The following is a 25284-nucleotide window of genomic DNA, read 5'->3' on the forward strand; positions in this document are numbered from 1 at the left end:
GCCCATGGTTGCGTCACACAGTGTATCTTCCCTGCCTAAATTACAAACTCAACCCCATCACTTTCTATCTCATTACCTTGTTTTATTGTCTCCTTGTGAGTATCTTATTTGAGGTCTGTTTGTTTATTTTAAATCTTTCACTCCCCTCTTCAAAGATTATCATGGGGGGCAGGAACTTACCCCCATTCTGAATCCTCAGCACCTAGTACAGTGCTAGGCAGAGTTAGGATGCTTAATATTTGTTGAATGAATAAATTATGTGCATTACAGCATATTTAATTATAGCAACAAACTGGAGGCAAGATAATGCCCAGCAATAAGGAGTTGGTTAAATAAATGGGGGACTATACATAAAATGAAAAATTATTCTGGTATTAAAAAGTATGCTATGGATGAGTGTTCATTCTCATGAAAAAATGCTGTAATATATTATTGGGTGAAAAGTTCAAATGGAAAAATAGCATTCACAGTCTGAATACACTTTGTTAAAAGAAAAAAAGCTTGCATAGATAATGATCTGGGGAAATACACAACCAGATGTAGAAATGATTATCTGTGGATGACAGAATTATAAGTTATTTTGTTTATTTATACTTACATTTTTCTACAATGAAGAGAATTATTAAATAATAAGAAAAAAGTTACATTACTGAAAATTTAATACAAAGATTATCTAACAAATTAAAATTTTCAAAATGAAATAAACTATCTTGTGAGGTAGTGAGTTAACATACTATTTCTAGTATGTTTAAGCATTAACCAGGTTACTGTAGAGGGACTTTTTTCTGCATTGAATGAGTGATTCTATTACACGGTCTCTAAAAATCTTTTCAAATGTTAAAAATATTGTGAGTTTTGGACTATTAACCCTTAAGTTTTAAAAAAAACATACTTTTAACTAGCCAGGTAATACAGTAATAATTTCTACTTTATTATTGATAGTGATTTAGTTACGGAATGGATATAATGTCAAAAATGAGCCCAGGCATTTTTCGTATGTTTCTGGCCTGGGTGGAGTTCAGGGTTAATGTGCTGCTTTATATTAAGAATGCAGCACACTTTGATGTAATTTTCTGATTAATACAAAGCACAAAGCAAGGAGTAAATTATAGAGCTCATCCTGTCAACAATCAATCAACAGTTGTTTTTGAGCAACTTCTATATACCGATCATAGCGCTAAGCAGGCAGGGAAACACCAAGACATGTAAGATACAACCTCTGTCCTCAAGAAGTCTAGAATCTAGTAGTTGTATAAGAAATCTGCCTTGCTTGGTAATGGAATGAGAATCAACAATTGGTCCTTGAGGTTTGACTCCCCTTTGAGTTTCTCTTGAAACAAGTACTACCGGTCCCTCCACAGCAGTCCCCAGAGCATACCTGACCCTAAGAAGAGCAGAAATTCTTTACCTTGATTTCCTTTAACACAGCTGAGACAACCTGGAACTTTCAAAAAACCAACTACCGGTTCTGGCAATATTTCTTATAACCATCTCAAATGTTAGGTAAAATAGTATAAATATTCTTTTAATGTGTATCTATGCTTGCAAGCAAGTAGAAAAAAAATTCTCAAGTCTCATAATTCAAGGGAGAATTTAAAACCAAACCAGAATAGGAAACCCATAGGTGGATATGGAAGCTACCTAAGGGCAAAGAGATTCATTTTCTAGGAGTTTGAGATCTAAGGTCATGAAAAGAAAGAGACATTGTTGGGAGCAAAAAAAAAAAAAAAAAAAGGACATCCTCAGGAAAAAAAGGTTGACGAGATAAAAGGATACCACAGACACAGGGAAGCCTGTCCACCTTAGCCTGGGATTACGGTTATAATTTATAACCACAGGCCAGTGCCTCATGTTGGTTTGCCGTTCTTCCAAAGTATACTACACATGTGGTCTGAGAATCCCTAATTTAAGTAATTAAAATAAAAATTGGTCCCAGGCAGATGACCTGGATTGTTTGACAGAAACCAACCCAAAATTAATCTAGAAGGACTTGTCTTCAAAAAGTTACAAAAGATGCTCACAAATAAAGTCCCACTGAAGATGAACTCATGGTGGATTGTTTTCTTGTGTGTTTTGTAATTTTGGATTATAAGTTCACCTTCAGTGAAAGTTAATATACTCTATAAATAGTAGAATGAGACTGCCAAAATATTTCAAATTAAAGAAATATCTGATAACTCTTATAAAAATAAATGTTTCGGGACTTCCCTGGTGGTCCAGTGGTTAAGAATCCGCCTGCCAATGCAGGGGATGCAGGTTCGAGCCCTGGTCTGGGAAGATCTCACATGCCGCGGAGGAACTAAGCCCGCAAACCACAACTACTGAGCCCGTGTGCCACAACTACTGAAACCCGCACACCTAGAGCCCGTGCTCCGCAACAAGAGAAGCCACTGCAATGAGAAGCCCGCGCACCGCAACGAAGAGTAGCCCCCGCTCACCACAACTAGAGAAAGCCCATGCACAGCAACGGACGCCCAATGCAGCCAAAAATTTTAAAAATAAATAATAAAAATAAATTAATTATAAAATAAATAAATAAATGTTTCAATTTATTTAAAACAATAAATAAGAAATTTAAAACATAAGAAAACATGTAGACACCATGAAAAAGAACTAAAAGAACTATAAGAAATTACAGATATAGTTAATGACATTTAAAAATCAATGAATGGAAGAAAAGGGAGCCCTCCTACAGTGTTGGTGGGAATGTAAATTGGTGCAGCCATTATGGAAAACAGTATGGGGGTTCCTTAAAAAAATAAAAATTGAGTTGCCATATGATCCAGCAATCCCACTCCTGGGCATATCCAGAGAAAACTCTAATTCAAAAAGATACATGCATCTCAATATTCATAGCAGCACTATTTATAATAGCCAAGACATGGAAGCAACCTAAATGTCCACTGACAGATGAATGGATAAAGAACATGTGGTATACACACACACACACACACACACACACACACACGCACAATGGAATATTACTCAGCCATAAAAAAAGAATGAAATAATGCCATTTGCAGCAACATGGATGGACCTAGAGATTATCATACTAAATGAAGTAAGTCAGACAGAGAAATACCACATGATATCACTTACATGTGAATCTAAAATATGATACAAATGAACTTATTCACAAAACAGAAACAGACTCACAGACATAGAAAAAAAATTATGTTTACCAAAGGGGGAAGAGGGTGGGGAGGGATAAATTAGGATTTGGAGGATTTGGGGATTAGCAGATACAAACTACTATATATAAAATAGGTAAACAAAAAGGTCCTACTGGATAGCACAGGGAACTGTATTCAATATCTTGTAATAAACCAAAATGGAAAATAATATGAAAAAGAATATATATATACACATACACATATACATGTGTATGTGTATATATTTAACTGAATTACTTGGCTGTTCACCAAAAACTAACACAACATTCTAAATCAAATATACTTCGATTTGAAAAAATAAAAAATAATTTTTCGAAATTAGTGATTACATTTGGCTAAGAATAAAAGATAAAAAGAAGAGATGGTGGCTTAACAAGTTACAAGTTTCTCACCTAAAATTAGTTTTCTTTCTCACATAAAATTCTGTAGTGTGGCCACCCAGCACTGGCATTACGGTTCCACAACCATCTGGGACTGATTCATCTTCTACCTTTCTGTTTACAACTCATAGGGGATGACGCTTGTTGTTTTGATTCAATATGTAGTTCCAGCCATAAATACACAATCCAAACAGGGAGAGGAAGGAAGGGATAAAGTAGGAAAGGGGCAAAGGGTGTGGATCTATCCTTTAAAAAAGAATCCTGAAAATACTTCCACTGGCTTCCTATTGCCCAGAACTGAGTCACATGGCCATGTATAGCTGCAAGAGAGCCTGGGATATTTATTCTGGACAACCATGAAACTGAATCTGAATCTAAAATATGATACAATTAATTAGGAATTTAAATAATGTGGAAGGGAGAATAGATATTGGAGTAAACTAACAGGTGGCAAATGATATATTAAAAAGAGCTGAAAAGAGAAATCATGAATAGGAAGACATGTTGAAATGATGTCAGTACAGTGTTTTCTGGAATAGAGAATATAAATGTCCTACATGTTTCTAATAAGACTTCCATAAAAGAAATAATGAGTGAGGGGAAATATTTGAAGAGTTGTTGCCCTACCATTTTCAAGAATTAATGAAAGTCATGAATCCTCAGAATCACAGATCTCAAGGGAAAGTCATAAAAAGTGCCAGGGAAATAAGAGATTACCTCCAAAATATAAAAATTTGGCTGACAGCACCCTTCTCAAGAATTAGTGTCAAAAAACAGTGGGAAAATATCTTGCAAGTGAACCAAGACAATATTTGCCAAGCTGGAATTCTATATCCAGATAAAATATCATTTAAGGATGAGGAACAAATTAAAATATTTTAGATAAAGATGGATTTTGACAATCATAGATAGTAGCTAAATGAACTAGCAAAGTAGTTACTTCAGGAAGGAGGAAATGGAATCCAGAAAGAAGGAATGACCTGACACAGCAATTGGGAGGGGTGGTGGTGAAAATGGGGATAAAAATAAACAAGCATTGACAGTATAAAATACTAGAAGTGATGATGGCTAACTTGAGGGTGTTAAGATGAAGCTATAATATTGGCCAACAATAAAATGTAAGGCAGGAAGAGGACAATTAGGGTTACTGTGCTCTAGGGTGTGTCAGTGTAAAGAGCTGTCTAGCAGATATGATATCGAATTCTGACCCCACTACAGTTAGTTGTTTCCATGTTATCCCTTGTAGGCTTGGATTAAGATTTCCAACTCTAACCCACTTTGGCCCTAATGACAGGTGTCTTTCCTGAATCCTTTACTTCCAAACTCCCTGCCCATTTTTTTGTCGAGGATTAAAAGATAATGGTGGTAGGGATAAAAAGAAAAGGGCAAAAGGGAGACCAACCTGGGGAGGAAGAAGCCACACAGCTTGGTGACTGGTCAGATACAAAAGCAAGGAAAAGGGAAGACTCAAAGATTTCACTGCAGTTTTCAATGTGGATGGTGACAGAGACCCCACCATCTGAAGTAGAAAAATCTGAAGGAAAAAAAAGTTATGTTTAGTATGAGATGTGTCTGAGATATCCAAATGAAACTATTCCATGAGAATCAGAGGCTTTCAATCTGTAATTTGCAGGAAATGTCATAACTGGAGATGGCGATTTTGGAAACATTCATGTAAGGGAATCACACAGATTGTGTCTTTCTGTCTGAAACCCTAACCAAGAGCCTAGCACATATTAGGCCCTCAATAAGATTGTGAGGAACGAGTGAATGAATGCGATTTCTCTATAGAACGTTGGATGGTTACAGGCTGGAACTTAGGTATAATACACAGATTTAGAGGTGGGGCTAGGAGAGAGAACAGAAGAGAGGAAATTATTAAAAAGCCCAAAGCACAGAAACACTGAGGGGAAATGCAGTGTCACAAAGGGAGAGGCAGACGCTGATCAACGGTGCACAGTGGTGCACAGAGAGCTAAGATCCTGGGAACTGAGGAAAGACCATCGGATGCAGAGCTTGAGTGATGGCTTGGCGACCCTGGAGTGAGATCATCTAGCATAACGGTTGGTTGGTGGGACAAGCATTATTCAGCTGGATTAAGGAAGATTTAATAAAAGATAAAACAATGAATGGTACTTTCAAAACTGGGATAAGACACTAAGGAAAAAAAAAGATAGATGGACATGATAACTGGAGATAAAGTTAATGCCCTCATTTTTTAAGCAAAGGTAACTTTAGTATGATTGAAAACAAGGGAGAGAGACCTAATGAGCCCCCAAATATGGTTCACTAGGCCTCCAGGATAAAGTTCCAGGAGCTTTGGGTAGTTGCAAAAGGCCCTGCCTTATCTATTCCCTGATCAGTTGTATAATCTCACCTGCCCTGGCTTCCCTGAGCTCCAGTCATGCAAAATTGTTGGCTATAAAACATGTACTCACCTTGCCAGCCTTTGCACTTAAGGCTGTTTTTTTTTAATACATCTTTATTGGAGTATAATTGCTTCACAGCGCTGCATTAGTTTCTGTTGCACAACAAAGTGAATCAGCCATACGCTTATATATATCCCCATATCCCCTCCCTCTTGAGTCTCCCTCCCACCCTCTATCCCACCCCTCTAGGTCATCACAAAGCACTGAGCTGATGTCCCTGTGCTATGCTGCTGCTTCCTACTAGCTATCTATTTTACATTTGGTAGTGTATATATGTCAAGGCTACTCTCACTTCGTCCCAGCTTCCCCCTCCCCGCCCTGTGTCCTCAAGTCCATTCTCTATGTCTACCTCTTTATTCCTGCCCTGCCACTAGGTTCATCAGTAGCATTTTTTTTCTAGATTTCATATATATGTGTTAGCATACAGTATTTGTTTTTCTCTTTCTGTCTTACTTCACTCTGTATGACATACTCTAGGTCTATCCACCTCACTACAAATAACTCAATTTTGTTTCTTTTTATGGCTGAGTAATATTCCATTGTATACATGTGCCACATCTTCTTTATCCATTCATCTATCGATGGACATTTAGGTTGCTTCCATGTCCTGGCTATTGTAAATAGCGCTGCAATGAACATTGGGGTACATGTCTCTTTTTGAATTATGGTTTTCTCCGGGTATATGCCCAGTAGTGGGATTGCTGGGTCGTATGGTAGCTCTATTTTTAGTTTTTTAAGGAACCTCCATACTGTTCTTCATAGTGGTTGTATCAATAAGTGCTGCTGGGAAAACTGGACAGCTATATGTAAAAGAATGAAATTAGAACACTACCTAATACCATACACAAAAATAAATTCCAAATGGATTAAAGACCTAAATGTAAGACCAGACACTATAAAACTCTTAGAGGAAAACATAGGAAAAACACTCTTTGACATAAACCACAGCAAGATCTTGTTTGACCCACCTTCTAGAGTAATGAAAATAAAAACAAAAATAAACAAATGGGACCTAATTAAACTTAAAGTCTGTTTACTTTAGCTTAAACATTTTTTCCTGTCTTCTCAGCCTGGCCAACTCCTATACATCCTTCAGGACTAAGTTTAAACTACAGGTTTTGCCAACCCCTCAGCAGGATGAGCAGTCCCCTCTCTGTGGTGCTGAATTCAAGCATTTAACCATATTGTGACATTTGACTCTCTCTCCCACTGAATTATTAGAGAAGAGTTACTTGCTTGTATCAGACAGTACGTAGAGTATAGTAAGTACGTAAGTACATAGCGTATAGTAAGTGATCGATAAGATTTTCATGAATGAAAGATTGCGATTATGAACAGAAAATCACCAGATGGAGGTGGGGCATAAAGGGAGAGGGTTGATTCCTGACTTTCAGGTACATGTAATCACATTTCATACCCATAGAAAAATAGCCTTCAAGCACTGCAAACTAAGTTTCCAAGCATGCAGAGCTGATATAGCTACATTATTGGCAATAGATCTTATACATTCTTAAGAACAAGATACATCATTAAATGAGATACATTGGGAGCGGTAGCTCTTGCTCTGATGCAATGTCTACAAGAGAAGAGAAGATATTTGCTTTTCTAGGGTGGACTATCATACATCCTGAGGCAAACTGACGTATTTCAGATTTATCAGGGCCAAATCATTCTGATCTTCTGCAGTGTCATTAGAGAGGATGTTTTCCTCACTCTGTATGAATGCCAGTTTTCCTGTTCAACAAGTTCCACTGAGTTAAGATGAAACTGCTGGGACTTCCCTGGTGGCACTGGTTAAGAATCCATCTACCAATGCCAGGGACACGGGTTCGAGCCCTGGTCCGGGAAGATCCCACATGCCGCGGAGCAACTAAGCCTCTGCACCACAACTACTGAGCCCGTGCACCACAACTACTGAGCCCTCGCACCTAGAGCCCGTGCTCTGCAACAAGAGAAGCCACTGCAATGAGAAGCCCACGCACCAAAACGAAGAGTAGCCCCTGCTCGCCACAACTAGAGAAAGCCCGCACACAGCAGCGAAGACCCAACGCAGCCAAAAATAAATAAATAAAAAATAAATAAATTTTTTTAAAAAATAAAGAAAGATGAAACTTCTATCCATCCTGATGGAATCTCTTATTATAACTGTTCAATGCTTTAAAGAGTACAAGATAGATCATGCAACAGGAAGAAAGATCCTGTGTAATTAACTTGATTTGGATGAGATCCTTCAGCTTCTGCAATTCTGCACTGTCCTGGTTCTCCTCCACCTGGATTTCTAGAATCTAAGACCCGAAAATAGTCTTATGAATTGTCTGAATAATTTCTCTGATTTCATCTTTGCCCTCTTCCCTTGGGACTCAGCTTCCCCTCTAAATGCTCGATATCCCCCTCAGCTCAACTCCTGACTTTCTGTTTGCCCATTCATTCATTTGTTCATTCATTCACTCAACACATATTGACTGAGTGCCTTCTGTGAACCAGTCTCTCTCTGTTCTTTACACTGAGGTTGCTGCAATGAACAAGACAGACAGACCAGGTCTGTCCTCTCAGTAACTTTCAATGAAGAGGTGAAACCACATTCATTCTGAAGGAATTGACTCTCATCTCTGGATGACTTATTTCTATGTGTTTATATCAATTTTCAGAGATTCTATGTCTGGAGTTCCAGCCCCACATCCTGCCTCATGGTCATGTGTTGCTAGCACCTCAAACTCAACATGCCATGGACCAAACTTACTCCTCCTCCCCACATCTCTTTTCTCCTGACTTCTCTGTTTTGTCAGTGGTATGATCATTTCCCAATCACCAGTCACAAAGCCTCAGAGAACCCCAGCTGCTTCCTCTTCTGCAGTCCCAATACATCGCCCAGCTCTGTCTATTCTTCTTCCTTCTGGACAAATGCTTTTGACATCCATCATTTCCTTTCCTTGCCCACTGCCATGTACTGCGTTCAGATCCTCACTTCAAGCCTGGGCCATTGCACCTTCTCACAGTGATATACCATATTTTCTCAATTCACTTCCTCCTCCAGAGCACTAGTTACCACTGCCTAATTAATCTTAGGGTCATGTCAGAGAGTACTGTAGGTGTTACGTAGAGCAACTCCTATCTTCCTAAAGTACTTCTTTCAGAACCATTTTCCTACCGTCACTTGCCACAAATATATACAGTTTCAATGCCTTGATTTGGCAACCAAAACCATCTGTGATCTGGCCTCATCTCTCCTCTCTAAGGATGTGTCCTCGTGGTGTTTCTACACCACCACCTCCACCTTGGATCTCCTTTCTCCTCCCTCTGTTCAAGCTTAAAACTACTCGCCTTCTTCATCCCCAAAAAGCAATTAGAGCTCAGTGTTCAGATCATTGGTTTTGGAGTCAGACATATACAGTTCAAAATCCTGTTCTGACAATTACAAACTGTACCACCTGGGGATGGCTACCTGTTATAATAATATCTTAGTTTTCTTATCCCAAATATGTGAGAACAAAACCTAGCTTGTGGGAGAGTTGGGAGGATTAAGTGAAGTAATGCCCAGCTCATAGTATCTGATTAATCTTACCATCAAATCTGTATGCCAAGCAACTGGAATTCCAAGCTACTTCCCTAGTAGTAAAAGTTTCTAATGGGGCCAACATAACTGTGTGCTCCCCTTAAACATCGTAGCCTCAAGCTGCCAGCAAGGTAAGAACCCCATAATCATATGCCTTCCTGCTCTGTGCAATGATTCCCACCTTTTCTGCTCAAATAGTTCTTCCTCGGGGAAGCCTTCCCTGGTCCCTATCTAAAATCTCCATACACCTTCGGTTCATGTCTGTATCTCTCTCTTCTTTATTTCGTCACAGCACTTTTCATTATGTGAAATAATCTGACTTTCCTGCTCACTTTCTTGTCTGCCTCTGTCCCAGAAGGTGAGGTCCATGCAGGCAGGGTCTTGGTCTCATTCTTCATCCTGTCCCAGCACTGCCAACGGCGTCTGACGGAGTTGAGTAAATGCATAAACAAATGAATCTCTGCCTCCCGAAGTGTCTCCATCCTTCAGACCCAGTGCAGATCCCTCCTCCATGAAATCTTGTGAATAACCCAGTCCACAGTAACTTGCCCTCATTTGAAGTCCTGTAACAAATCCTCATCTAAATTCATTTGAACCCCCATAGTGCTTATCTATGTCGTGTTTTGTTTTTGATGTTTCTTGTATTTGTATATATTGTACGTATCTGTATGTGACATTATTTCTTGTATGTGATGTTATCATTCATATCTTATATGATTATTTACCATGTTTCTCAACTCAGACTATAAGCTCCTTGAAGTAAAGACATACTTTTGTGCATCTCCTAGAATTGGTTAGGTCAACACTTTACACATGATATGCTAATTAACATCCATTTACTTATTAACCGCTAATATGTACCTGGCATAGTTCTAGATGCTAGGAATGCAATAATAAATAAGGGATAAATAAACACTGTCCCTAAATAATTAATTGGGTGACATTACTCAATTATCTCAGTGTACAGATTAAGAAGAGGGGGCTCTTCAGATGTAGAAAACAAACTTATGGTTACCAAGGGATAAGTAGGGAGGAAGGATAAATTGGGAGATTGGTACTGACATATACCCACTACTATATAAAAAATAGATAACTAATAAGAACCTACTGTATAGCACAGGGAACTCTACTCAATACTCTATAATGGCCTATATGGAAAAATAATCTAAAAAAGAGTGAATATATGTATATGTATAACTGAATCACTTTGCTGTACAGCAGAAACTAACACATAATTGTAAATCAACTATACTCCAATAAAAATTTTTAAAAAAAGAAGAGATGGCTCTTGGCTTTCTTGGAAAGCATTAGAAAGCCTAGTCCAATCAGAGACTGCCACCGCTTGGCTGGATAACCTCAGGTGGATCATGTAAACTCTCAGAGCCTCTCCTAATCTGTTAAACAGAAAACAGAGACAGGGCTTCCCTGGTGGCACAGTGGTTGAGAATCTGCCTGCCAATGCAGGGGACACGGGTTCGAGCCCTGGTCTGGGAAGATCCCACATGCCGCGGAGCAACTAGGCCCGTGAGCCACAATTACTGAGCCTGTGCGTCTGGAGCCTGTGCTCCGCAACAAGAGAGGCCGCGATGGTGAGAGGCCCGCGCACCGCGATGAGGAGTGGCCCCCACTTGCCGCAACTAGAGACAGCCCTTGCACAGAAACGAAGACCCAACACAGCCATAAATAAATAAATAAATAAATAAATAAATAAATAAATAAATAAAAATAAGAGACACATTTAAAAAAAAAGAAAACAGAGACAATAATACTGTCTTGCAGGTTGTGAAGGAGATATGTGAAAACACCTTATAAACTGCTAAGTTCTATATAAATATCAGTTGCTATTTTTATTACTATAATAACATAATTTAAGCAGGAACTGGAGCCATCATGAATAAAATACATTCAACAGTGCTGTCACTGAGGGAAAGCCTGTGCCACGTAAACAGCTTTACCTGCTGCTAGAAGTCAGAAAAGGCTATGGGGCCATGAACAGAGACCTCTAGCCCATCTGAAGTAGCTTTCCAGGTTTCTGTAATAAAACTATTCTTAGAATGCCCAAACCTTTCTCATCAAAGTCCCCCTGTGTGTCCTGCTGGGGGTCACATACTTGAGCCTGGCCGTACCACCATCTCACAGTCAGCCATTTAATCCATATCTTTGGGCCTTGTGTGCAAGGGTATATACTGCTATTCGGATTCACGTGTCTCTCAGTGATGAGTCACCATCTTTCTTTCCCAAAACTCATGCCTCAGCTCCCTGATTAAGGGTCACCCCCGCCACCCTGAGGCTGGCTTTCCAATCAGTCTGTTCTGAGTCAGGCGGTTCTCCCTACCCGCCTCACCCCTCTACCAAGTCCCAGGGCTTGTTGCCTCGACACACATCACTGGCATTGGGAGAGGCAGCTCCATGGGTGATGTCATCTGTTTGTAAACAGTTTCCACAAATCACCTCTCACTGGAAATTACAGAATCCTGGAGATGGAAATAAGGGCCCCTCTCATTCAGAGCAGGACTGCCTTTCAGAGCCTCCATGACAGGGGTCATTTGGTCTCAAGTATAAACATCCTGGATGAAATCAATGAAGCATTTCTGACCTTGCCTCAGAGCAAATACCTTTTGTTGGGTGGATGCCCTGACAGAGCTTACCAGTCATTGGGTCATTGACGGAGCAGCAGCCAAGAAGCCAGGCTTCAATTTTCTAAGAGCCTGGGTGTGTCTGCAGAGGTCTGAGTGTCCCCTTCCCTGGGTGATGGTGATTTCTAAGATACGAGAATATGACAGTTTGAGTCTGAGAACATGGACTTTGGAGTCAGACAGATCCCAGTTCAAATCTCATCTCCCTCACTCACCATCCAGGGACCTGGAACATTCGCTAGCTGTGTGACTTTGGCCAAGTCACTGAAACTCTCTGAGCCCCAGTTTCATTACATATGAAAAAAATAGGGAAATTCCTGTCTATGTATGGAGATTATTGTGAGGATTAAAGGAGATAATATATGTAAAATGCCTAAACCTGTGCCCAACCAAGCATGAGAACAGAGTAAATGCCCAATAAGTGGTAGCCATTGTCACTATTATTATCACTGTTACTATTGCCTCTTCCCTTGTGAACCCAGCAGACACCACTGCAGAGGACATTGTTCCATTTCCTCTTCCTGAAATGAGTGGATAAGATCTACACCTGCAGGCTGAGGTTTCCGAGCTACTCAGGATGACCCCACCACAACCACCACCTCTAGAGAATGACATTCCCATAATTCTGAGCATGGCACTTCTCACCCTGCAGAGTCCTGGAAACCCATGTCTCCCAGTCAGACCTCAGCTGCATGAATGAGGCCTGGAGGGGGAAGTTCCCAGTCTCCTGGAACGCTCAACTGGCAAAGTTCCCTTACCCAGCAAGCAAAGCAGTGGGCTGGTGCTCTTCTGTGGCAAAAGTTAAGTCTCAGCTCACCTGATTCCAAAGCCCTTAAGAGTTGCAAATCCAAACCTTTGCCACGCAGCTGCCTGGGCCTGATGGGTAGCAGAGTGAGCACCTCAGTGGCAAGGCTCTGGAAGCCTTCCGGGGACCAAGCTGAGCAGTTACGAGCATAAGCCCTGGCTCTTTCCATCATGCACCAGCTGAATGACTTTGAGCAAGGTCCTTAACCTCAGTTTCTCTTCTGTAAAATGGGTATAATAGCACCTACCTCACTGAGTCGGATGATGCATGTCCCATGAAGCCTTCAGAACACTGTCTGGCTCCATTATGTGAGTTCTGCTATCACGATTAAGTACCAGAAAGCCACTCTTGTTCAGGCTTTCCAGGGAAATTTTTAGTTTCCCGCCTTTTACACATGTGCCAAGCCAGAGCTGAGTGAGAAAATGGAGTAACAGAACATGATAATAAATACACAAATGAAACAACAAATAGGAAAGGGAGTGTTCTCAGGAAGTAGAAGTTTTATTATGACATGTCTTCAAAAGACAATCAAATCAGTAGGCATTTATTGAGCACCTACACACGCAAGTCCCTGCAGACAGTAAAGTCCAGTGTCCCACCCACGGCTTTCAGCTTCCCAAGGAGAAAAAGCACAAGAGGGGGCGCGGGGGGGCGTGGTCAGGGAGTTTTGTGGGGCTGAGTACAGGGTGGGTGTCTGAACACCGAAGAGCAGTTATCTTTCAGGGGGCAAGCTCTGAGGCCCTGTCCCGCAGGGGAGCACGGTATTGAGGGGCGCAGGCACGGCGTGGGAGCGGCTCTCGCTCAGGTGTGGGGCAGCCGTGGGCTCAGCATGCGCCGCAGCAGCCGGAGCTCGAGGACCCGGAACTCTGGCTGTTGTCCGCGCAGCAGCAGCAGCAGCCGCGGTTGCCCTGCAGGCGGCGCCTCACGGGAAAGCAGCAGCCGGCGGCGGAGCTGGAGCCGCAGCAGCCCGAGTCCCCGCAGCAGCCCAAGCCGCAGCAGGACGAGGCGTCGGGCACCGGGGTGGGACACGAACTCTTCGTGTCCTGCGAAGAGCCCTTGGAAAAGTCTCTGCCGCTCTGCTGGGAGGTCATCGTCACAGAGAACCTGGAAGAGAAGCAGCTTTTCACATGGGAGCACTGTTTCTTTGCAACACGGGGCTTTTGAGATTTGACTTTGTGAGCACGTGAGCCCGGCATAATGCAAGGAAGGAAATCACACACACACACACACACACACACACACACACACACGCGCGCGCGCGCGTGCGCGCGCGCAAGAAAGAGGGGAAGCAAAGGAACAAACCCCAAACAAGTGTTCCAGTGAGTGAGTTCCACTGAGTTAAACCTGCATAGAGTGGGAAACAGTCTATGCAAAGAATCAATGGTTTTCCATTTTCTCTGACTAGAGTAAGGACCACCCAAGTGCACCACAGTGGAAAAGAAAGAGGATATTGTGGTAATTTTTCTGTCTGATCCAGTCCAAAATCTCCTGGCTCTTTTCCCCTCCCCCATTTCGCTGTGGCCCTAGACCTTCAAATGGTATTCGCCTATCATTAGCATTGCGTCAGCACTACCTCAGTTAGAAAATACCAAAATCACACATATGTCCGTCTGTCCCAACCACCCAGATCTAAAGAATCTATGAACACCAGAAGCATGTCTTAGTCATTCTTTCCTGCCTATGCCTCTCACTCCCCATGACCATAAGGAAAAAGAGAGTGGTGCAGAGGATGGAAATACATCCCAGGTCAGGGAGCCAAAGACCTGGATTCCAGTCACATCTCTGCTACAGACTTGCTGTGTCACCTTGCAGAGTCACCCCCCCAACCCCAATCTGGCTTCCATGTCCTCATGACACCTGGAGAGGTCAGCTCACTTGAAGCTTAAGGCACTCTCCAGGGCCCTCTTTCTGTATCTACCTGCTGGCTGTGTTCTGCCTTCTCCTCCCCTCTGCCTTCAACTCTTCCCATCCTCCTCCCCCAGGTTCCACTTGGAGACTTACCAGACCCTGGTTCCACTGGAAGACTCACTCAGCTTTCTAACTGGAATGCACCACCTGCTAGGCAATGGACTGAGAACCTTTTATAAGATTCCAGTTAGGCGCTGGCTCTTGGGAGGGGCCCATTTCCCAATAGACATTCTCAGCTGACGCTTACATCCCAGAGACATTCATCACTCAGGTAGCACCATAGGTGGTGCACATGGGTATTCAAGTCACCTCACAGAGGTGCCAGGATTGCTGTAGCATATTTACTTTCCAAACAGACCTCTGTTCGTAGCTGAGAGGGCTGTGTGTGTGCTAAGACAGGGCATTGGGGCTCAAGTGAAGAGAACTTTGCCCCTTTCTTGGGACCTGTTCTCTTTGCCCTTTTCTACAGTGTACATGCACACACACACACTGTTCCCCTGTTCACACATTCATCCCAGTGTAGTCACCTAGATGCTAGTTTGTATTGGGTTAGCCCAAAAGTTAGTTCGGGTTTTTCTGTAACATCTTACAGAAAAGCCCAAGCGAACTTTTTGGCCACCCCAATAGTTCACTTGTTATCTTAGTTCACATCTCTCAGCATCTTGGTCCTTGGCCCCTCGGGGAAGGCCACAGTTTATGCGAAAAGCCTGCTGGGTTTCATCCAGATGCTTCCGGGTGGGATTGAGTAAAGATGATGGTGAGGACGTGCCTATGAGAATCTCAGTGGCAGTTTCTTTGTCACGGGAGACTGGAAGAAAACCCCAGGCAAAGTTATGGAATAATTAAGACCAGGAGAGCTGTGAATGTAGTCAGGTTACCATACCCCCATACAGCCCTGGTGGGCCTGAAAGAAAAACTTGCGCAGGATGCTGGTCGAATTGCCAAATACCAAGCCAGCTTGTGAGACTCTCCACTCCTGACCTCACCCCAAACTCCTTTTGAAGATAGGTTCTCCCTGGGGCCACTGCCCAATGTGAAGAGAAAGAAGAAAGAAAGAAGGAAGGAAGGAAGAAAGGAAGGGAGGGAGGGAGGAAGGAAGAAGGAAAGAGAGAGGGAGGGAGGGAGGAAAGGAGACCTTTCCAAAGGTCCAAAGTGCCCATGAAAAATTGTGCCTTTAGAATAACTAACTTTTAAGAATTGGGAAAGACTTTGGAGGTCATCTGGTTTCAGAACTGCTTCTTAATCAATGCAACAGCCCACAACCATGAATATGAGGTAAAAGTGAAATCCAAGACTAAGAATTCAAGAATTGATGGTGAAACATAGGTTTGGGAGTGAGTGAGCTGGGAGAGGCATGAGTGTGCACACAAGGAAAGGTAAGTCACAAAAAGACACCAGTTTCATTTAACATGGCTTTAGAGCCTGATTAACAGGTTGCATGTACCTAGGGCCACCTGTTGGTGCATACAGATGAGACATTTGAAAGGTTAGGTCAGTATTAGAAAAGAGGAAGTAATGAAGTAACAAGATGGAGACAGGATCTCCTCTGGGAGATGATTTGGGCAAGTACACGCTCATTATATGGACTTGCTGTAGCCTCATACACTAACTTATTTTACCCATCACTGTTAACGCTTATCAAAGGAAGAGTTCATCTTGTACATAAAAGCCTGATTCAGAATTATCATTTCTACAGTAAGTCCCCTACATATGAACAAGTTCTGTTCCAAGAGCTTGTACATAAGTCCAATTTGTTCGTACATCCAACAAAGTTAGCCTAGGTACCCAAATAACACAATCGGCTATATAGTACTCTACTGTAATAGGTTTATAATACTTTTCACACAAATACTACATTAAAAAACAAACACAAAAAATAAAGAAAATATTTTTAATCTTACAGTACAGTGCCTTGAAAAATACGATAGTACAGTTCAACAGCTGGCATACAGGGGCTGGCATCGGGTTAACAGGCAAGAAGAGTTACTGACTAGAGGAGGGAGAGGAGGTGGGAGATGGTAGAGCTGAAGGATCGTCAGCAGTAGGAGATGGAGGGCAGGCTGCATGTGACAATGTACGCCAGATGTGTGAACTAACTTATGTGATTGGACATGAGTACGCACGTTCACATCTTTGAAAGTTCACAACTTGAAGGTTCGTATGTAGGGGACTTACTGTATCACTACTGAGTCTTTCCTGAAGGAACCATCCTATTCCTAAAGGAAACAGAAAACCCAACGCAGTGACAGAAGCCCCCCGGGTCCCACCTCCATTCCCTCACACAAACACAAACACACACACACACACACACACACACACACACACCCCAACCACATGGAGACAGTCTTTGGCAGAGGAGGGGTTCCTTCTTGGTTCCTTACTCAGACCCAAACTCAGGCTTTCAGGAGCCAGGGGAAATGGGCTCAGACATTCCATACCTGCCTCCTAAACAGTCCCCCAGAAACTAACCCCCATCAGCTTTCTTCTCTAGTCAACTGATGGAAGCCCCCAGGATTATAATAATCAGAAAAGTAAAGGTGTCCATTCATTGGAGCCCAGAATGAGCACTTTAGGTGATCTTATTGCCCATGACTAGGAAATGAATTCTTTTTTAAACTATCACCCAGTGCTTGAAAGAAACCCTCCCAGAGTCATCTCACTGCGACCTTTCTGGGTACCACCATCTCCTCTCTGAAAACCCGTTCCTGGCCCCCCTCATGGAAAACTTGTGTCAGAGGAATGGTCTCGGACATGATCCTTTCCTTCAAGCTTAAAGTTCCCTTCTTCAGATCATAAAAGGGAATATTATTTCCCAGAGGTCTAAGTAGCTTCAGTGCTGCAATCTGTTTCCCAAACTGATTTTTTTAAGTGTCCACTTACATTTAAAAGAAGGGAAGGGAGGATGGCTTGAGGCAGGGGGTGGGGAGTGGGAGAGGTGAACAAAATAATCAGGAGGCAGTGACATCAGGAAGAAAAAGCTTTATTGTTACAGGGAAAACAGCTTCATAACCGAACTCCAATCCAAGTCCTCCAAAGAACTGTATCTGAGAGGGGAATCAGGCCAGTGAATGTCAGAGGTTAAACATCTAGACCTCACAAAGGGATGAACATGGGCAGGAAGAAGAGGGAAACGCTAAGCATTTCAGAAGCGCTTCCACGCTCTTCTTCCGTTCTTCCAAACCAGAAAAAGAGAAGACTCAGGCTGGGCAGGTCATCAGCACTTTGGCTCCTGAAGTGTCGCTCCTCAGTGGTCTTCATGGCCCAGTTCAGCAGCGGCCCCCAGAGCAGCAGCCAGAGCTATGGTGTCAGCGTCGAAGAGATCGGCGAAGCTTGCGGTGGCTCAGGCAGCAGCCCCGACCCCCAGAGCTACAGCAGCCTCAGAGCTGGGGCCACAGCAGGAGACTGGAGGTGGGCAGGGGGCTGGGCACTTGGGGGGGACACTTGGCTGGGCCTTTGGGGGCACACTTGGGAGGGGGCTGGCACTGCTGCTGGTTTTGCTGGCAGGACATCTCAGCAGGAGCTGAATGAAGCTGGAAGAAAATACAGAAGTTTTAAGTTCAACTAGCCCAAGATAATTTCCTTACATTTAAAACTGAACTATGAATTCACCAGATTTCTTCTTTATAATGATCAGATTTTTAAAACCCAATCTCCCCAAATGAGTTACAAGAGGCATGCAAACAGTTTCAACCTAGGAACTCCATAATTTCAAATGATTTTTTTGCAACCTCAAAAAGACGTCAATCCTTCTTTCCCTTCCACTAATCCTCCCTCCCCTTCCAGCAGAATCCTCCCTTTCAAACCCACTTTTCTCCTTGTCTTTCTTCAAGATTGTCCTCAGCCTCCATCCAGGGCTTCTGTCTGCCCAAAGCACCAGCACCGAGAGTCCCTCCTGGTCCTCAAGATGCCTTCACCTGGTTCAGCACTGGAGCAGATCACCCAGGAGGCAGGTGGACTGAGGTGCTCTCAGGAGTTTCAGCCTTTTATACAGCCTCAGCTCTGACCTGGCATCAGGCGATTCAAACCATGGGGCAGGATGCTGATGGCATCTTTCACAAGGGGCACAGGTAACTACACTTCCCTCACATCCCAGGGACCCAATTCCTCCCTCCGTAAGCATGTCAACTGTTAACCCACAGGAAGATCCCCTGAGAATTGCTGCCCTCTAGCTAAGATAGGCATGGAATTTTGCAGATTGCACACAATGTCTGTCAATCTCACAGGCAGCTCTGCTATGCTCCCTATTTCCCAGGCTCGGTCAGTAGGGTTCTAGACCTCTGAAATGAAGAGAAGTTCTCTCTTCTCGTTGGTATAGGAAATGGGGGGGAAAATTCCCAGCATGAAATTAAATAGACCTTTTTGGAATAAGGATTGAGATCCAAAATAAAGGGCCAAGCCCAAGCCAATAATCTAATGTGAATTTTTCATTTTTAGATGATGCCATAGCCTGGACCAAGAATGCTTGCTATCTCAGTGATGCTATTTTAGGCAGGTCTCATGCAGATGGTGTGGGTAGTTGGGCTTCTCTCCTTACCTGAACTTGACCCTCCAAAAGAACTCACAAATAACACTGATTCGGCACCAACAATCCCTTTGAAAGGGTAGAAAAAGTCTAGGAATGGCTTCTCTTTCCACATATGGTCCTAAAGAAGGCAGCTTTGGCCTGCCCCAGCTGAGACGGCAGGCACCAGGTATATGCTGCAGGTGGAGCGGGAGAACTAGATTTCGGTGGAAGTTGCCAGAAGTGAGGCATGAGTTCTGGTCATAACTAAGAAAAGAGCATCCAACCTGGAAGATCCTTTTTGTATAGTTTTGCAAAGCCTGTGATGGAACCCTACAAAAAATATTCTGAGGACAAATTAGGTCCCCAGGAAAGTCATCAAACTCTGGTTAGCTGAAAACGTAGTCAAAATTTGGCATATTCAGAATGAAAACTGCAGTGAGAGGAAGCAAGCCAGGGAGAAACATGAGACACCTCAGCTCTAAGCTGGACAGAGAGACTGTCTCGCATCAGTTCCCAGCTTTGCAAACTCAGGCGAGTCATTTAATCATCACTATAAAGGGGCTAAAACAATTCCTTTCTCACTAAATAAGGAATTATAACGTTCTTACAACAGTATCTGGGACTATTAGTTCAAAATGCTAGTTTAAAAATAATTTTATCATTATGGATACTCTTACATCCATGAGAAAAGATCTTTTAAATTTCAAATTACTGATCTGCCAAGTTTTGAAGCCAAAACTATTGTTTGCAGTATCAGAGCTTAGCCCTAATGTTTTCTTACAGAAAAAGAGTAATAACTTACTTGCCACTCAAGTATGAGATTATAGGAAAGCATAGTCTTTAATGAAAAAATACAAACAGGAAGAATTTTAAATTCATTTGTAATCCCATCTTCTGAGTATTCTTAATAGTTTGCTATTTTCCTTCTGTCTCTTCTTATGATTATATTTCAATCTTTTTCACTGTGTATAGTTTTTTAGTGATTGTTGTTTTGTTTTGACTTTACCCAGTCTTTGATCAGGTACTTTTATGAGTTTATCGTACTAACTTTTCACCTAACATTGTAACATAAACATTTCCCATGTTACTCATCCTTTGGAGGCGTTATTATGGGCAGACATGGAACATTTCATGGAAGGCCCAGAATCCATGTATAAGTGGCTGGGAGCACGAGTTCTAGAACCCGTCTCCAGTTCCAGCTCCCCACTGAGCAGCTTGTGACCTTGGGCAAGTGGCCTGAGCTCTCTGTCTCACTGCCCTCATCTGGGATATGGGGAAGGTAATAGTGTTTATCTCATAGGATCATTTGCAGATCAAATGAGTTAACATCCATAAAACTCTTGGAATAGTGTCTGGCACATAATAAGCACTCAATCAACATTAAAAGTGAAACCTGGTGCTGTGTCACTTCTAAATGTTCTATAAAGACCACCAGGTAGGGGGCCAGAGAGCTTGCTTTGGCTGCTAGAGCTCTGTTCACCAGGGGATCCTTCTCATCCCCCGTTTGCTGAGAAAGGTAATGTAATGCAGGCTCTGAATTTCTGATAAAAAGAAGCCCAGTAGAGGTTAAAGGAATTATTCATTTAATACATGAGTGTGATTAATTTTAAAAGGAACAATGTCCATCCCCTTTTACCTATAATTATTTGGGTACGTGGCCACCTAGCTGACACACAGTAAGGTCTTTGAGTGCAGGCACCCCTAAGGGATCTAGTTTAGTGCTTTGTAGGTAGTAGACACTCAATTTTCATTTCCTTGTCTCGTTGAATTTGCTATTTAGTAAGGAGGATGGATGCCTCCAATAAATCCGAACCCAGATTCTCATTGACAAGTTCCAGACCTTTCATGGAATGAGACAATAGAAGATGTAGAAAGGACCTTGGCTCATTCAGAGACAGTGGTACCCCATCCCGGTGAGGCCTGGGCATCAACAGCCTCCAAAAGTTCCCTGGGTGGTTCTAATGTTCCATCCGGTTGAGAATCACTGATTTAGACCACACACCTTATTTTGCAGATGAGGAAACTGAGGCTCAGAGAGAGAAAGAGGCTTGTCCCAGATCACACAGGGACTTACAGGCTGGATTTCAGATCCTGCTATCAGCCCTCTCTCTACAGCACCTTGCCTCTTGAATATTTTATTTCTTCTTGTGATTTTTTTTCTAGCAAGCTTTATTTTACATAATTTGCTTGTTAAAAATGCCTATTGAAGTGGGGTGAAAATAGTAGTAAACATGATGGATCATTGTCTGAATCTCATGGTTAGAAAATCTGGACATAATTCTTACTGTTAGTTGCTGTAAGTAACCAGGAATCAAGTACCTATATCTGAAAGGCAGTGTCTGGCATCACCAGGGTTGGGCCAGCTGGCAGACCCCAAGAATGCTCCCTAGGGTGGCATTACCTTGATGATGTTTCCTTGACCCAGAAATTCAACCTTGTCCATGTCTTTGAGTTTATCAATCCTGGCGGTGCTGAGTCACTGCAGCTAACTCACAAGAGACTGATGACGTCAATTTACAAAGAGAAACATGAGTATCAAATGTTGGCCTGATGGGTACATTCTCTTCTGGCAGGAAAACATAATGGCCTCAGGTTTTGATGGTAAAAATAACTAGACATCCCCATCAAATCATCTGAACATCTCCAGCCCTAGACAGATTAGGGTGGTGCTGAAAGCATCTGCCACCTGGCTGCCCTTCCTCTGTGCTCTTTAGTACATCATTTTTCCCTCTGCTGGAAGGCACCTCATTAGGCGGTCTTTGCTGAGTGCTACTCTCATCCGTTACATGCTGATTTTGGAGTTTAACATTGGGAAGATAATTTTATTATTTATTTGTCTTATTTATACTATTCACTATTGCCCTGACACACACTGTGGTAGACAGGATAAAGCCTCTCTTCACAAATATGGCCATATCCAAATCCCCAGAACTTGTGAATGTGTTACCTTATACAGCAAAAAGGACTCTGCAGATGTGATTAGCTTAAGGATTTGGGGATCGAAAAATTGTCTTGGATTATCCAAGTGGGCCCAGTGAACCTTTTTTTAAGAGGGAGGCAAGAGGATTGATGTTAAAGAGGAGACGTGTGACAACAGAAGCAGAGGTTGGAGTGATGAACTTTGAAAATGGTCATGAGCTAAGGAATCCGAGCAGCCTCTAGAAGCTGGAAACGACAAGGAAATGGGCTCTCGCTACAGCCTCTGGAGGAGCACAGCTCTGCCACCACCTTGATGTTAGCTTAGTAAGACCCGTGCTGGACTTCTGACCTACCGAACTTGTCTTAAGCCACTAAGTTTACGGTAATTTATTATAGCATCAATGGGAAACTAATACATACACTTAGATTTTTAAAAATAAATTTCATAACATAATTTAATTACTTAAAAGGAGATCAAAGTATTAAAATTATTTCCATTGACGTTTGGAATTGAAGGCTCACATATCTGATATTGACAGGATGTCTTTGGCCAAGAGGAAGTTCAGTTAAGAGATGACAGAGAAAATGCTCAAAGATAAACAAAGATTCAGCCTGGGCTTATGTCCCAGCTCTGTCACTTACCAGCTGTGTGACCTCTCTGAACCTGTTTTCTCATCCATAAAATGGGGGGCAATAACAGTGTCCATCTCATAGGGTTGTATGAGGATCCCTTGAGATAATGTCTATAAACCCCTTAGCCCCGGACCTGGCATGTAGGAAGCGCTTGGTAATTGTTAGCCACTCTTATTCTTGTTATAATTGCTATTGCCTTTATTAATAGTTGTCAGTGACCAGTGGAAACCCAGAGATGTCAGGATTGTTGCTAGGGCATTCCCAGGCCCTAGAGACAGGTATTAGGAAGCCTCTATCACTGCCCACTGACAGTTGTCCCAATGAGCTATAATAGGAGCAGACTGATGACTATGGACCAAAGCTTAAGCAAAGTGGATTAGAAATTTAACAAAAAAACGTTTATAGCAAGTTACAATAGCATACAATATGGCCATTCCATTTATATAAGTCTCTCCAAATATGTCTGTGTATTTATATATAATACATGTAAATAAACAGAAAAAAGTCTGGATGGATCTGTATTAAAATGTCAACAGCATGTAATTCTGGGTGGGGAATCCCAAGCATTTCTTTTTTCCTTTTGCTTACTGACATTTTCTAATTTTCCTGCAATGAGGAAAAATGTGGATTTTATTATCTATGTTACTTGGATTATAAAATGTCTCAGGACATTCTAAACTCACTGAAAGTATCAGAGAAGTTTTCACAAAAATGGCATTTGATGCTTCTACTCAACGTTGCAGATGTTTTGAGCTTCTGCTAAGCACCAGGCGCCATGCTTGGTGCTGTAGGCACAGGGAGAGAGTTATACACAGTCCTTGCTCCTGGGACTCAAATGCTGCCCTCCCTTCTCCTCCATCTGCAGCTCAGATGCCACCTCCCTACCTGTCTGGTCTCAGAAGCCCTCTCTGTCAGACTCACTGTCTCAGATGCTTCGTCACACCCTACACAGCTCTGTATATGGATGTCATTTACCCCCAAGATCATGAACTCTTTGGAAGCCGGAACTATATGTTATCTTTCTATTGAATTCCTAAAGCTGGGGGAACATGGGTGCCCTGGGTGGCATAGTGAACAGAGCCCATTGGAAGGAAGCGGGTGTTGTGGTCCAGACAAGAATCGGTCTCAGTGCCAGAGGCCTGGGGAGCCTCATGGTTCCCGACTCTTGAGCCCAGCTGGGGACTGAGGAGGGGCTGCCTCACCCCATGCTCTGCACACAGAAGGGCCCCAGTGTTTATTGAACTGAAAAGTGACCACTCCAGAGGCAGGTCCTGCACCCGCATTTGGGAAAAAGGATTCTCTCCACCCCAAGACACCACCTTCTCTCGAGGTCACAAAGCTCAACTGATTATGTTCACATTCAGGGACTGAAGACACTTATCTGATTGTAAACCTGGAGCCTAGCTCCAGACTGGATACATGGTAAGTGGGAAAGGAATCGAGAAAGGGAGAGAAGAAGGAATGAGGGAAGGAAAGAGGAAAAGAAAAAATGGGGAAAAAGGAAAAGAAGGAAAGAAAGAAATGAACAGAGATGGGAAATGAGTGACAAATACAGTTCTCTCTTCATTCTACTTCAAGTAGTGGAGATTCTGTTGACAAATAAAAAATAATAATAATAAGGTAGGAAGTGAATATCACTTGTGACAAAGAGGAAAGACACCCACACACCCGAGCAACTAGGACGTGCAACTGTAGGTTGGAGCTGCCCCTTGTCCCCTTTCCTCCTCCAGTAGGTGATCCGGCCACCCATGCCCACCACAGCCTGACTCTCCCCGGACTCTCCCTGCCCTGCAAGGCCAAGACTTCTTCACATTTTCCGTCATGCTCCCGGCTCTGGCAGACAGGCGGAGCATGCCTGAGTCATGCAATAGGGGTCTGAGCAATTTACCAGATGCTTGAACTCTCTAGCTTAATGACGAAATGAACAAAAATTTCCTGCTGCCTTTGTGCCAGTCTTTTCCACCCAAATCCAACGAGTGATCTGGGAATATGACTGGCTCTGTCCTAGGACTGCAGATTGCTCCATCCAGGGAATTCAGTCTCCAGAACCTCTTCTTACTCCCCTTTACTTATCCTCTGCTCTCCTTACCTCTGCCTCAATATCCACAGACCCTCTCAATCCTTAAATGTTCTCCATCATAAGGGCTCCCCATCACTGCCATGTGAGGGCCTCTCTCCCTCCTCCCAACTACCTGTTCTTTATCCGAACCTTCTGATGGCATAAACCATGTTCCACAGTTGACAGCAATCCACGTGCACAGAACCCACCATCACCAGCTCCCCTCCAGGCCCCTCGGTTCCCTCAGTAAATGGCCCAAGACCCAAGACTGAGAGTCATCCTAGC

The 25284-nt window shown here is 42.8% G+C and overlaps 1 pseudogene across 1 annotated transcript in view; it reads right to left on the reverse strand.

Annotated features, from left to right (window-relative positions):
- LOC309607998 (late cornified envelope protein 2A-like) overlaps nt 1-25284 on the reverse strand; it is a 366173-nt pseudogene that overhangs the window by 31631 nt on the left and 309258 nt on the right. Inside the window, exon 8 of the transcript XR_014249615.1 lies at nt 18243-18414. The product of XR_014249615.1 is annotated as a late cornified envelope protein 2A-like (transcript). The remainder of the gene's footprint in view (nt 1-18242; nt 18415-25284) is intronic.

This window comes from Balaenoptera borealis (assembly GCF_965194805.1).
Source record: "Balaenoptera borealis genome assembly, chromosome: 1".
Taxonomy (NCBI): Eukaryota; Metazoa; Chordata; class Mammalia; order Artiodactyla; family Balaenopteridae; genus Balaenoptera; species Balaenoptera borealis.